Source organism: Topomyia yanbarensis, chromosome 2, assembly GCF_030247195.1.
Source record: "Topomyia yanbarensis strain Yona2022 chromosome 2, ASM3024719v1, whole genome shotgun sequence".
Taxonomy (NCBI): domain Eukaryota; kingdom Metazoa; phylum Arthropoda; class Insecta; order Diptera; family Culicidae; genus Topomyia; species Topomyia yanbarensis.
Window position 1 is genome coordinate 436,322,670 of NC_080671.1, and position 12,258 is coordinate 436,334,927.

Here is a 12,258-nt window from a genome sequence, read left to right on the forward strand (position 1 = left end):
TCTAAAAAATCTCTACAAAAAGGCGTTTTCAGAATTTTCACATTCCGCTTGGTTACTGAGAAATAGCGAAAAACGTGCTGAGTAATTTTTATTTTTTTGCTTCAAATGACTGTGTCAGGAAATTGGCTCAAGTTAGATGCTTTTATGTGTAAAACTATCCGAGAAACACAATGGCACAATCATTTTCAAAACAAAAATACACGCATTGTGAGATAAATGCAGTTTAAGTTTCATACTGTAAATATAGCATATTTGGCAACACTGTTACTAAAAAATAACTTTTTTTGTGTATTCCCTGACTCATTGTCTTTAACATGTATCTTATAGAACATATGAATCAAAAGATATGAATAAAATTTAATAATTGATGCACGCCATACAAATTTTGTCATCAATACGCACCTATGCACAGTGGGACGAGCCCGGACTTAAGTCCATATATGAAGGTTATGCAATATTCTCACTAGTATTTTTCTCGTAACAGCTAAGCCATCAGAGACATTTTCACGAGATTTTAGGTGATTTGAATGCAAAATGAATTTTTGACAGCTTTTTGAAGGGCATAACTCAAGTGTTTTTTGCATTATTTGACCATAGGAACTACATACGGTTATTCTCGTTTTTCAAAGAAACGGTTGATTATATGAATTGCATTATTTCACCAAAATTATCCGTGTGATAAAATTACATCGTAAAATCGCCAAAAATAAGTCACTAGTTGGTTTAGTTAGTGTTTAGATAACTGTTTGTCATGAATTTTTATTGAATTCGAACTTCTAAAGCGAAAACAACAACGACGCCCGTGAATGCCCGCGATCACACCATGCTCATTCGAAAGCTTTTCATTTTCTCTTTAATATGAACCTATGCTAGTTTTGCGAAAACTTGCGATAAGCAGTCAAAATTTAAAAAAAACTGTGGATGGAGACTCATGGTTATTAATGATATTTAATTTGAATATTCACTTTATAACTAGAATAATGAAACTAATTTATGCACTACTTTCAAATAGCATTTAGAGCATGATCTACAAAGGTTTTACTAGTGATCAAGAGTAAGGAGCCGAGTGGGAAGTATGGTTTTTAAGTGGTAAAGGAATTAAGAATGTTTAACCGTTGTGTGTCCGACGCGGTACCTGGGTACTTTTATAAGTTTCAATTAATGAAATTCCTATGTTTATCCATAACTGGAAATTGAAATTTTGTGACATCTTAGAACTTCACTAAGTCAAGCTTTTGGGTTAATAATATTGTTGATATAGTAAGGGTAGGAGTGAGGAGGGGCTCCTGATTTTTTTACTACGTAACAGGCCGACGTGGGTACCCACAAAACTAAAATGCCCATAACTAAGGTAATATCCAACCGATTTCGATACTTTTGGCTGTTTTGGATTCAAGAACTCATCCATATTTGGACTTGGTAAAAATGAGTCGGGTTACTTAATTCGGTTCCCGGGAATCCGGGTTTCCGGAAGCAGGTTCCTGTGCAGGAGTACTATTTGCGAACTTCAATGAAATACTAGCAATATGGGTATCAAAAGTCTTGGAATTGCATCAGTAGGCTGTATCTCGTGCTTTTGGAACCATTTGGTGATATGAACTTGTAACGGACATTCCGGAGCAGGTTCCCGTGGGGCCGTGAATTGCCATTCCATTCCAATTCCATTTTTCAAATTGTCATAGGGTCCCGTAACAATAAAAACAGACTTCCGAGACAATTTGAAGCGTTTTGATACTCATATTACTAGGACATTATTAAAATTTACAAATCATATCCTAGTACTGGAACATTACTCCGGAAAATCCGGATTACCAAAAACCAGATCCATTATTCCGGTTCTATTGTACAGAATCTAAAATTGGACGAGTTTCTGAATCCAAAACATTTAAAAGTGTCCAAATCGGTTAAAGGAATCCATAGTTATGAGCATTTCAATTTGTGGGTACCCGGGTACCCTCGTTGGCCTGTTAAAGGTGTTTTTTGTTGGACACATAACTATTAAAAATCAGTAAATATTTTCAACCATTGAAATGTGTCACAAAATGTTTCATGAACTATTTTTGCTAACTTACGCAATAACTGTCAAATTGAGTGAACACAGTTGAGTTCTAGTCATTTGGTGAGACTATTTTATCCGAGTTTGCATAGCACTGATATAGCTTAAGGGTGTGCGATATTATCCAAATAAAATAAGACCATTTTTAAATGAACCATATACGCGAAAAAAGGATTTTGGATTTATTTTTATTTAAGGTATGAAATAAGCAATCTAAGTAACTTAAAACACACCTGCGAAAACAAAATCGTTAACCATCTTGTTGATTAGTGAATGTTAATCAATATTCCACTAAGACGCTCAAAATGTTTGTTTTGAAAATGAAAGGAAATGTAGTTTTCATACCAAGTAACCCACTAATGAATTAAACGTTCCAAAATTAGTCGATCACATCTTATTTGATCCTTAAAAATAATATAATCATTTCTGAAGCCCCATAATGAGATGTCAATCAATTCGTTTCAATACGGAAAATAAATTCCAAAATTACAATTGAAAGAAATCATTATTAAAGACAAAATATTTACTTTTGAGCCTCTTTAATAAGTAGTAAAGTTAATTTCTATTTTTATAACCAACATAGGAATTCAGCGCACAAAAATGTCTTTAAAAAATTTTTGAACCTTCACAACAAAATAATTATTTTTGAGCCACCCTAATGTATGATGATTTTTTTTTACAAGTGTTAATATCAAAAACGATTTAGCACACGAAAATTAATATACACAAATTTTAAGGACGATTTAGAAAAGAAAATATTTTTGAGACACCCTAATGAACAGTAAATGTTTATTTTTGAGATGTTTTAATATCGAAAACGAATTCAGCGTACCAAAATTACATAAAAACGTCCTATATGAACCGATACGGAAAAGTTTGGACTTTAGTCCACATTTTGTTCTAAGTCGTGCCACTGTGCTATGACACGTGTGAGTGCGACTTTTGTTTACATTTTTAGTAAAAACTCGCAACATAGTTAACCGATCTTCGTGATATTTGAAGGATTAAGTCAGAATAGATAGAAGCAAAACTCGATTGTCTTCTCTGAATTGTTTCTATCATTTAGATTTTCAATCTCAAACTTTAAAAATCGTTTTTCTCGAAATGTGCTAAATAGCGGTTGTCATAAGATAGCACAACAGCGACGAGTTGTGAAATAAAAATGAGATTTGATTCGTATCTTCACCATAAATATTAATTCACGTTAGCCAGCATCTAAACATCTCTTAGCTACTTTCAGAAAGGTATTATCTAATTGTTGGCCCTTTGCTTTTATATCTTAGCTTTTTCGTTTTATTGCGCTTTCACTCTTTCCTCTTTCGCGTCAGGCTCTTTCGCTATTGCTTATTTTAGTCCTAACTTTCTCGCTCTTTAATTTTACACTCTTGACTCTTTAGCTCTTAACTTTGTTGCACCTGATTCTTTTGTACTTAGCTCTTTCGCTTCTCGTTCTTGCTTATTTCTTCTTTTACTCTCTCTCTCTCTCTCTCTCTCTCTCTCTCTTGACACTTTTACTCTTGGCTCTTTTGCACTTGGCTGTAGATATTTTTTCTCTTGGCTCCTTCGTACCTCCTTCGTACCTAATTGTTTTGCTTTTAGCTCCTTAACTTTTGGCTTTTCGATCATGATGTTTTCGCTCTTGAACCTGCGGAGATTGAAATGTGCACTCATTTTCACGACAAGCAGTTCATCGCTCATCCTTTTCTTCCTTAGTAAGCAGGGATCAAAATAATTTCGCGGCTTGGAACCTCGTAGTAAACTAATTTCAGGGAAAATAATCAATATATCATGTAAAGCAATTAATTCTCAACATCTCTAAAATATTTTAATTCTACGAATAACTATCTACTCATTTAGTCGCGGAAACATCATCGCATATTATACCGCAAAAAGATGAGGTCGGAAAATTTCAAAATCTGCTCTTGATTATTGGTTCTTGGTTTTTCGCTTCGCTTTTTGTTTCTAATAGCTTAGCTTCTTTACTCCACGCTATCCTACTCTTTAGTCTTACAGTCTTGCATATTCTAATCTCAACTCTCTCGCTCTTAGTTCTTTGGTATCGACTTTTTTCGCTTAGCTCTTTCGATCGTTACTCATTCACTCTTGGCTGTTTTGCACTTGACTTTTTCGATCTTTGCTTTATCACATTCAATTTTTTCGCTATTTGATCTTCCGCGCTTGATTAATGATGCTTGATTATTGATTTGTTGGTTGGTTCACCCACTCTTGGATTTTTTTTCGCATTTAATTCGCTCGCTCCTTGCTCTACGGTTTTAAACTCGGTCACTAATCGTTCTTTCGCTCTTAACTAACGGGTGTTCAATGAAAAATGAGATTTTTTCAGTCAAGTAGTTAAAAAACAAAAAAAAATCAGCGGATTCAGTATTTTTTACAAAAACATAATGTTTATTCTTCAAAAAAAACGTCAATAAATATTGGAAAAGGGGCCCTGGTCGGCTGGACGACGCAACTTAGTCGCGAAGCTCTCACACCAGCGCTTGACGGCACTGACGTCAATCTTCCAGATATAATTCAGGATCCTGGTGGTCAACTGCTTCGTATCCCGGGCCCACCAATTATTTTTTTGTACACTAGGGCACTGAGGGAACCGAAAAAATCCCCAATGGGACGACACTGGGGCAAGTTGGTCGGGTTCCTTTCTTTCGGCACGTACGGTATCTTTTTCTGCTCAAGATACTCCAGCATCTTCTTGGCGTAATGGGAAGACGCCTTGTCCGGCCAGAAGACTTACTTCCCATCCGCGTGATGCTCCATGGAAGCACCCCCTGTTTTGAGAAATTGGCAATTGTTTTTCTTTTGATGATATGTTCGGTACTATTTGCTCTAGAATCAAACCACAAAATGGTTTTTTGAAGGAATTTGTTCAAGAAGTCTAGAAAAATATTGGTTCCTGTCGGCAGTGTTGCCAGCTATGCATTTTTTTCAGTTAAAAATTAGAAGTTAATTTTTCTCGCAATACGCATATTTCAATTTTGAAAATTTTAATGCCATCGTGTTCCTCAGACGTTTTACATAAAAAACAATATAATTTTACACATTATCTCAATGTAATTTGAGCCAATCTCGAGATACACGGTAGTGAAGGGAAAAAACATATAAAATTCATTTTTTATTGATCAATTTTGCAAAAATCTTCAAATGTTCGTTAAACCGACCCTGATCTGCTAGAGGCAAACCAAAAACGTAGTTTTTCATGATTTTTTCTACTTCACGTAAACTATGTGTGAACTCTGTATACTCAAGTTGGTTTTAGTCGGTGCCCGCTTGTGATTTTATATGAGAAATTGGGGTTTTTTGCACCAAAACAATGTATTTCAGGATTGGCTCAAATTATATTGGCGTTATAAGTGTAAGGAACACAATGGCAATAAATTTTTCAAAATTAAAATATAAAGAAATTAAGAAAAATTATTTTTGAATTTTGAACTAGGAAAATAGTTGGCAACACTGCCGCCCAAATCTAATTTTTTTTCTAGGCTTCTTGAACAATTTTCTTCAAAAAATATCTTGTGGTTTGATTCTAGAGTAAATAAAGCCGGAGGAACAATCGAAAAAAATCAAAAGTTTCGGCAATTTGTCAAAACGGGGGGTGTCCCACGGTCCGGGGTCGTTCAATTGAAACAAAAGTTTGAAATACATTGGTCCTAGATGAACAAATTTTCTAAAATTATTTCAAATCCGTGAAGGTCGATTACATGTGCCTTGATCAAGGATGCAAAATGCCTACCTTTTCTGCGGCTGTAATTTTTCTGCCTACATTCTCATTTCTCTCTCGATGCTGCTGTCATTCGCTAGTGCAGGACGCCGATCGCTGTCCGGCTGCCTGTGTGCAAAGCAGTAACATGACAAAAAACTACTGTCCCCAGTACAGCCACCAGACGCGAGCGGTACAGCTTCTCTTTCCTTATTTTACATTTTTTAATATTTTCAATCTTTTTAATATTTTTATTCAAAAATGACGACAATGAATGCGGCTCATTTACGCCGCGGCCGGCATCAACGCTTTCGTGTGCGGGCCTCTCCCTTTGATTATGCAGAGAAAAATGTACAAAGCGAGAGAACAAACTTTACTACGCCACTCTCACCGAGCAGTCGGAGTACAGCAGCAAATCAAAAATGTATTCTACTGATGTACGGGAAAATGTACTCGGTTTGGCTACCGTTCTGGCAAGAGCTGTAGTGATGCGTCGCTGTAGCGGGCTGTACGGCTTGTACAAATGTAAATATACCGAAAAAAATGTAGTTTATCGGTACCGTTGGCATCCCTGGCCTTGATCACTTCGCGCGGAATGATCCCATATTAAAAATTTACAAGATCAGTTTTTACGTTATCAATTAATGCTAAGTAAATAGCGCAAAAATTTATAACTTCCATTCAATACTACAAAAGCTATTAACGTTCAAAATCATAAACTTTTGCTATTTCAGAAATTTTGAAACAGTGCGTCTCACTTATAGAAGTATTCTACTACTTTATATTGATTCTTGAATTATGGGGAATCAACATTAAAATATGTCAAATACAAACCAAGTATTCTTCCACGGCTGAAAAAAAAAATATTTTAAATATTATAATTCAAAAGAATGTTCAAAATCTCAATTTCTAATATGTTGTACCGCCAATATTTATAGATTCGAGTCATTTTGGTGTTGAGCTTTGAATGAAAGTTAAAAAAAAAACTTTTCCTAGCAAAGAATGCATTGAATATTTCTTCTTTCGATTGGAGAACATGTAGAACAGGTGAGCATGGAGATTGTTATTGTTTCTGAAATGTACACAGCTCAGAATGAGGAATCAGAGGTTATTGGCTCGATAATAATGTGATGTGATAATGGATTTTGCAATGTTCAGTCAGTGCTCACTGCCCTGGCTTCAGTACTGAAGTTGTGCTTGGAAAAATGCGATGAATTCTTTGACATTTTTAGACTTCGGTAGACCAGTTTATACTGTATATACTGATACCAAGTAACTATCCATTAAGTAGAACCAGTAACCTCAATAACGACAACAGTAAGTGTTGTCGTGGCTCTACCAGTCGTCGGTTTAACTTTGACTGGATTGTCGTCACTTTTCCCTTCTACCAACATACGAGATAGCCATGTGTCAGTATTGACCTACATGTTGTGTAGATCTACTGAATATACTTTGGTTTGAGTTGCCATGATTTGCCGAAAACCCTTCTGAATTGGCTAAAGGCTTTCAGAATAGATGATTCTGAAATCAATGTGAACAGATCTATTGAGCTTTGAGTCAATAGACAAACGAACGCGCTCCTTTCGAAATCCTTCATTGTGATTTATTTGGATACACTGACAGTCTAGCACGAAAAAAAAACATTGCTCAACAACACATAAGGTTTGCTGCATCAAATCAAAAAGTGTGTTAATGCAAATACTTGCGATAAATCAGTAATTATAGGCGAAACCATTTGTTGGAAACTCAAGCTCATTAAGTTTTCTCAACAAAATAATTATGAAATTTACGTTTCGATTTCGTCTCATCAGAATCCGACACTAACTTAGTGACAGGACTGAACTAGCGCCAGATTAAGCTCCAAACGGGGCATCAGGCAAGAAAAGACGCTCTTATGAGGCCAATGAGAATTAATTAAATCAAAACTTCATTAGGCTTATGATGCTCCTTTCCTTGCGGGACATAACGCTGGAATAGGGATTCGAAATATAGCACAGTTCCTCAACAGGCCATAAAAGAGGTGACAGCACAGCACATGATGGAATCCGCAGACTCTCAGTTTCCTAATCTCAACTGGATTTAAACATGAGCACAGATGTCGTTTGCTAAGCATTGCGTGTATCCAGTTCGTACTGTATAAAGGTCCTCTGTGACCTTGTGCTGTTTCCAGAATGGATTCGAAAGACGCGTCAAAAGTACCTTCAATTTCAATAAGAACTCCTTATCTTAATAGCTTCGTGAAAAAAATTTCAATCACCCATTTAAACTAAGTGGATCAATTTTAGCTACTTGGATACTTCAAGCCGCTATATGCAACACGGCCTCTAGGCTGGTTTTGTTCGGACAAAGCTAGAAGATTGTTATCAACCTCCTAGTGTTTCACAGCTTTTTTGCGATGCAATAGTTTAAACAGGGATGTTTTTTATATTTTTGTTGAGAAATTAAGAGCCTTATACGTTTAACTAGATGTTTTAGTCCTTTCACCCACTGTTTGTTGATACAAAAGCAAATGTGACAGATTATAAAAATCAACGATCGATTAGTTGTACCAAATTCGATTTAATCGATTTCAGAAAAGCAACTAATAATATAATTACTAAGGTCATAAGAATTTCCAAGCATTTTCCAGAATGTTTGAATCTATTGCAAAACATTCGGGACTTAATTTTTATAATAAACAAACGTAGAAATCGAAGAATCACAAGTAAATAAAATCAGAGGTTGATTCGGGAACATAAGTTAGCATAACAGACCAAAAATAAAATCATATTAATATCTCAGACTCTTAGAAACATGGAATTCAAAAAGACAAATAGCAAATCAGATATGTACATACCATCTACGGTTTTCATTTTCAAGGACATCAGATACCCAATAGAATTATATATGTAGTATGTATGTTGAAGCAAAAGTCTATCTAGAGACACAAAAATCTAATTTTAAACTTGAAGCACTACAGAATCACACATATGCTTAACTTGTTCTGGAATCTACCGTTTCATTTCAAAACCATACGAATACCCGTCAGCCATTACAACAAACACAATTCACTCTGTTTTTGTGAAAATACACTGCTTCCCATTCCAGCTTATGCCCAGAATAATTTCTACCAACATCTCTACTGAGGCGTTCAACAGAAATTTAAAAAAATCTCATTAAAATCATTGCTAATTGTTTAACCTTTCAGAACAACCCTGAGTAGATTGGTTTACCCTCTCTCCCCCCGCCATCTCCATCAGAAGCCCCGTCGACCTTTGCAACCCCGCGCAATCTTTCGAGACCACGAATCTGTCGGTTTTGCGATTGCTTGCGAACTTACCCTCCCACAGCATCCGTTCCCGATCCTAGCACGGGCGGCTGTCAGCCGCAAGCAAGTAGAAGAAAAAAATGTTACAAAAACAGCTCTCGTTTGCACACTTTCGTTGTTTTTGGTTTCAAGCTCCCCGTTGCCGGGGGAACACGACAACAAACCGGCGGCGATGTGTGGTGCAGTTTTCGCTGATCACGTTTTACGCGGGGAGGCTGGGTGGCAGCGGGTGCAATTTTTTCGCGACTGTCACTTGTTCAATTGTGCTCACTGACAGAACCGAGAGATTTTGATTTTGTATATTGATTGAGTCCTCGAGTGAGTAGCAGAGACAAATATTTTCATTTCACGAAATCCAAACAGTTGCAAGTGGCACGGCATTTGATCGCGCGCAAGTAAATAGATGTGTGCGCGGTGCACCAGTTTCTAGTGAATGCGTTTGTGCAAACGTCTCAATTAGAACCACTCGCGGCGTTTTCCACTGATACCGGAGCTCTCCTCGAGCTTGGTGTTTTGGTGACCGAACCGGCACACAACACGACGAGCGCGGCCCACATTCACTTCCAATTTTGCCGTTTGCCTACCGAACCCGGCCGATGTTCCCTGTAGCTTTTTTGTCACACCCGTTCTCGTTGTTGATTGAATTAATATTAATTTATAAACATTCCCCGCCCTCGTCTTGGTACCACTTCCGAAATCGCCCTTCTCGCACCACACCCGCTCCCTTATTGGGAGATCTTCGTCTCAAACCAAGCACACGGTCTCGAACCTCCTTCAGCCGTCGTCAAAGTCAATTCCGATTCATACTTCATTCATTAGATCTAATAAAAACCATTCCAAAGTCACAGAAAGTGGTCTCGTGCTGTTCGGCACCAAAAAGGTCCCTCCTCTCTCAGAACCCAACGATGGCAAAGGGACAAACTCGAATCGTACACACACCGCGTCTCTGCCCACCGTCCGTTCACGCGCAATAAACCTCGCCCGCTAGAACCGACAACAAACCATGCGTTCCGTTGGATTCAAGGAAGAAACACGTCCATCCGCGCCAGCGACTCCACTGCTACTCATCGTCATCCGCGCGCACTGATTGCCACTGCCACCGTACGCGCCCGCAGCCGACCCGACCAACCGACCGGCTGCAGCCTGATCGTTGTCAACAATTGCTCTCTTTCTCTCCAACACACAGCCAGCGAACACAATCAGCCCGCCGTGCTCAGCAGACAGTTCATGTGTGAGACTACGGCACAACCAACAACGGTTTGCTTGGATGTGAGAATAGTCGAGTATAGGAAGGTACCTACTATCTCATCATACGACTGTACGTACATATGAAAACCGGTTCCCTCGTCACCACCTTTGTCACCGGCGACGTCTCCGCGGTCGTCGTCGTCACCGGCGTCAAGACGCTCCCGCTGTTGGCTGCTTCTAACCATACATACGATCAGTAACAGTCGTCGCATAGAGCTAAAGTTCAGTGCGCAGGCAGAACACCCGAGTTGGTTTCGGCTGTGCTTCCGAAGAGTAGAAATGTATGGAAGAGAGTACATTTTGATCAGAATCTGCTGGAGAACATTGCGGATGGGAGAATTTCGAGTGTCAGAGTTGGCAATTTTCCCAAAAATATTGGTTTCAACTTCAAATAAGAAAGAAAAACATCAAGAGCTCAATGAATACAAAGAATAGAAATGCTCGTTTTGCAATTGAAGATGATCACTTTTCTCGTACGGTTTTCGAAAGATTTTACGAAAATCAGTTTTTAATTTATTAATCAATACTGACTAAATAGTGCAAACATTTATAACTTCCATTAAGTACAAAAAAAATTATAAACGTTCCAAATCGCACAATTTCGTTATCTCCCAAATTTGAAGCAGGACCCCTATGTTTCACTTATAGAAGTATTCAACTGTTAAATTCAAAATGTCAATTTACGGACAAAGGACAATCGCTAAAGCAAATTATTGGCCAAGACATAATACACTTGACGTATTTTCAATACTGTGAATCATATACGATTGGCTTTATAATAATTTGTACCGCTTATATTTATAGATTCGAGTTATTTTGATATACCTTTGAATCCAATTTTAAAAAAACTGTTCCGAGCAAGAAAGACAATGAACATTTCTTCAATCAATTGGAGAAAATGTCAAACAGTATCGCATGGAGATTGCTATTATTTCTGAAATGTAAAAAAGGATCTTTTGAAATTTCTATCACATTTTTTCGATTTTGTTGGAGAAATGCAACGCGAAGTTTTTGCATTTTTAGTTCCAATATTAAATGAACACCGACATGAAAACTGCGTCTCATCTCGTCATACTACACTGAAATTATAGTTTATTATTCATTAGATTTGTGATATCCATAACATTGCGCTTTATTGAGCAAGATTTATCACCTTAATCAAAATTACGTACCCTGAAGAATAAACTGAATACTAGTTGATTAGACTTTGAAATTATATAAAACAGTTTTCCCACAAACATGATCCTCTATCAACGAGAGACTCTCAACCATAAAACAAACAACATGTATCCAATATATCAGTGTACCAAGCACCATTTGTGATCTGGATCGAGTTGAATCTGGCGTAGTACAGCTACCCACCCACCAACTCGATTCTAATAACACCAACATCATCCTGCCATCTTGCATTGGAAACCAGCCACACATTAAGACAACTCTAAAATCAGCAGCCTGGACAACAATATTGAACAAAGCATAGCTTTAGTCCTACAAAATCCAAAAAATCCACTCCAGTCCCTCCATAACGTGCCCCTTGGGCATTACACTATGACAACCTACGAAAACCAAGTTGCGGTATGTCAATGAGATCCAACCTGTAACGATGGCTTTCGAATGTCTTTAATTCTATATATTTCACACAATTTGTTCACTTATTTACAGACTACCCGAATGACCGTAGTATGAGGATACTTTGTTCCATTAAATGTTGTACTCAATTTCTTGAATTTGAACGATAGAGAAAGTGCTCTCCTCTGACTCTGATTAAGTTGGAAGCTAGATTACCCTGAGAAAAAGTAAATGTTAGAAAAGTCTATCGGCCCCTCCTGGGTCGATTCTTAGTCCCACAAGGAAATCTGCTCCAAACTTGAGCCAAATCTGACATATTTATTTACCGAACTAACCTGCTTTTCCACCGCTAGGTGGCATTGT

At 37.5% G+C, this 12,258-nt stretch overlaps 1 protein-coding gene across 1 annotated transcript in view; it reads right to left on the minus strand.

Annotated features, from left to right (window-relative positions):
• The window catches only part of LOC131685527 (high affinity cGMP-specific 3',5'-cyclic phosphodiesterase 9A), a 580,386-nt gene extending 570,236 nt beyond the window's left edge, over window positions 1-10,150 (minus strand). The window contains exon 1 of the mRNA XM_058969320.1: window positions 9,091-10,150. The gene's annotated coding sequence lies outside the window, so the exon portion shown is untranslated. The remainder of the gene's footprint in view (window positions 1-9,090) is intronic.
• Window positions 10,151-12,258: the final 2,108 nt, after the last annotated feature.